General features: G+C 42.0%; 1 pseudogene; it reads right to left on the bottom strand.

Moving 5' to 3' along the window:
• Positions 1–240: 240 nt before the first annotated feature.
• LOC103632237 (serine/arginine-rich SC35-like splicing factor SCL33) lies at positions 241–1,074 on the bottom strand (annotated as a pseudogene).
• Positions 1,075–3,441: the final 2,367 nt, after the last annotated feature.

Below are 3,441 nucleotides of genomic sequence, written 5' to 3'. Positions count from 1 at the left end.
ACTATCACACCACATAGGCACCTACGCACTGGTCAGCATGTCCAACATCAAGGTTAGCACGTCCAACATCTGTTCATTGGTTCACAACCCACTTCACTCATCAGAGATTTTGGAATACCCAATACATAGTACACGTTCAGATATCCTAGAGTACACATGAGGGTGCTAACAAAAATAATCTGAAACATATATGGTTCAGCGTAACAGCGACAAGATAGTCACACAGAGCCCTGAGATACCTCACTCGCTAACAGAGAGAGACCCCTGCCTACGAGGAGACCTGCTAACTATGGGACTTGCACTCCTTGATTTGTTGACAGCTGGGGAACGCGACAAAGATCTCTCCCGAGGTCAAGGAGCCGGGGACCTGTCAAGATGGTATGTGAGCCAATCAATTAGATTGGGACACTGTGAGCGCATGGAGTTTTCATCAGCATATAAGAGGATGGCAGGAACTCGTACCTTGAATAGTGCTTTCGCTTAAGTGCTGGCGAGTAGCTTCGCCTTTGGGACCGTGATCTACCCCTAGGATAATCGTTCAACCCAGGTGACCTTGAGCGCAACCTCCCATCATAAGAACGACCTCTGCCACTACATAAGTAAAAAATTGCACGAGTAAATTAGCTTTTGCATCTTAAAATGCTATGGCAGAATGATAGTGTACATGGTTATAGAATGGGTATCACAAAGGGAAAACAACTGTTACCTTATTTTTTCCCTGGCCCTCATGTCAGAAGGCTTCTTCCTGTTTTCCTCTGCAAAAACAACAGCAATTTCCCTTCCAAGCAGCATCTTCCCATCCATATGGTACTTTGCATCAGAAGCATCCTCAGGATCAAAGTATTGGATGAACCCAAATCCTCTAGGTTCCCTGAAACAGAAAGCAGATTAGCATTTCACTAAAAGCAACAATGCTTCAGAACCATTAAGGAGAAGACCCCTGCAGAGACAATCAAATCAAGATGTTGCAAACTCTTCCTTCCAAGAATGGTGATACAAACAAATCAATTTCAGTCGATACACAAATCAATCTCAAAGGTAAAGCAGGCACTAAGCTGCTGACCTTGCAGTCATCAGTGTTTAGAGATACACTTGAAATACTTCATAACTTGCATATCTCTTTAAACCTCTATTTCTTCCTTTTCTTCAATATGCCTGTGCGTTGCCACGAGAGTTGAAAATTAGTGTAAAACATAGATACAGAACAACAAACATTATTACGATATGTTATCAAGTATAAAGATAACATACAAAACATAGCAGATGACTCTTTGATGTATAAGAAATTGCTACAGTTTTATGACTCAACTGCATATGTGAAAATGACAGAAATGTTACCTGACAGACCCCCCCCCCCTCTTTGGATTTTCCACCCTGCCATTACCGAATAAATAAAAAGGTCGATCTCTTGATCAATCGTAGACTTCATGATTTCTAAAAAGAAGAGAAAGGGGTACAATGAACACAAATTGAGAAGCAAGTGGACACAGGCAACATCTTGACGTGCTAACTGAAGTTGTGTTATAAAAATTGTGGTGCCCCTATTCTGGAGCATATAAGCTTAGTTGAACTAAATATATAAATATTGTCTCATTTTGACATGCGGCCATCGTAACTTGACAAATGGCTATTTGCAAGGAATTACCTAGACTCGCCAGCGACGTCTTCATTCCTGATTTCAATTGTAAACAGCTTATTTGCAACCTTTTTGATCGGTGACGACCGAGCTCTAATAGATCGGTATGCATAGGATCTGCAAGGTCAAGCACAACAACTAATATATTGTGAAGACAAGACTCCACAAAATTCCTCGAAAAAGTTTAGAAAGCAAAACAACACTTATGTATATTGTGAAAACAATCGCTATGACCATAACTGAAACTCCCCAATGACCAGGGAAGTCGTTGATACGATGTTTAGGCACAAATATGTAGAAGACCACCTGGGTACAAGGAAAGGGAATATGGTGAGAAACAAGGATCTCACATCACTACATCAGGTCCAAATATGAACCAACATTGCAAGAAAAAATCCTAAAAATAATACCAGCAAACTCAAATGGCATTGCAATTGTGAAATAGATGTATAAAAAATAAAGCATCATGTAGCACGTGGAGGACTTTGAGTATGAGAACATTTCATCCATTAGATTTCAAACAAACACAAATACCCACTCAACACTTCATGTGTAAAATAAGATGTGGAATATGAAAATATAATGCAAGAAAGATACTGAAAGTATATTGTATAAAGCATAGAATTATAATGGGCTAAAGAAGCATCAGAACATGTCATAGTGTGAATTAGGATTCTGTTCATAGGGAGGGTATGCTGACAGGCCCTATATAATGGTTTCTAGAAGCTAGCCAAGTAACTTCTCTAATTAATTGTAAACTTGAAGCCGATTTCTCTAACTCTATATATCCAGAAGCCAATGGATACTGACCACTGACAGAGAAGAAGTTGTACCTAAATACCAGAAAGAAATTCAAATTACAGATGCCCAATAAAAGAAGTCCCCTCTTACAGCTTATTAAACAGAGGGTGAACTCAAGTATATACATTAGGTTATGACTCAACCTGCTAAAATTGCGCTCAAGGGCCAGTAGAAGAAAGATGATTCCATCTAGTAAGCTAAGTTTCATATAATCAACAGATGGTGACTCCCCACAGGTGAATAAAAAATACCCTTCTATGAATAGGTGTCAAATCCCCAATGATGAATAAGAGGCATCTCTCAACTACCATAACTATGACTGAGTGTTCTGTTTCTATCTCATATGGGCATGTGGGAACACTGACAAAGCCAAGGAAAGGCATGCATAACAATGAGGCGTGATGCTATTGTCGAATTGAATTAACTGGGAAGTGAAAGGAACTGGTAGTAGATCTCTAGATTAGTTTATGCCAAGAATGGTTAGTAGATCTCATGATTAGATGTTGCACATGAATAGGGTGGCAGGGGAAACCCCAAGCCCAATCATGGTGGAGACGAGAGCACGAACGGACGCTGCCAACCCCACCGCCTGCAGCGAAGTGAAGCAGAGCAAAAGCATGAGCAATCACATGAGTAGGACCTGACGTGACGAGCAAAAGGAAAGAAATAAAGCACAAGTTAAAGCACCTTGGTGGTGGCGTCCTTGATCCCGATGTCCGTGTTGGGGCGAAGGCAAAGACGCCACCCTTCGCTCGAGGCCTTCGCTGCAGCCGCTGGTTCGACAGAGACAAAGCGGGCAGGGACACCCTTCGCAGGACTCGACACTTTGACGAAGGCCCGCGGCGACGTCCTCCCACGGCGCGTCCTCGTTCAGTCCTGAGGCCCACGTGTGATCTGGCCCATTGTAACGGGCCCCGCGTGGCCGCCTCTGTATTACGGGCCTAACTTGTAAAGGAATACTTGTAATTACACCTTGTAACCCTGCTTTATGGGAATATTCTAGG

This window comes from Zea mays, chromosome 7 (assembly GCF_902167145.1).
Source record: "Zea mays cultivar B73 chromosome 7, Zm-B73-REFERENCE-NAM-5.0, whole genome shotgun sequence".
Classification (NCBI taxonomy): domain Eukaryota; kingdom Viridiplantae; phylum Streptophyta; class Magnoliopsida; order Poales; family Poaceae; genus Zea; species Zea mays.
This window is presented reverse-complemented; position numbering and strand designations above follow the sequence as displayed.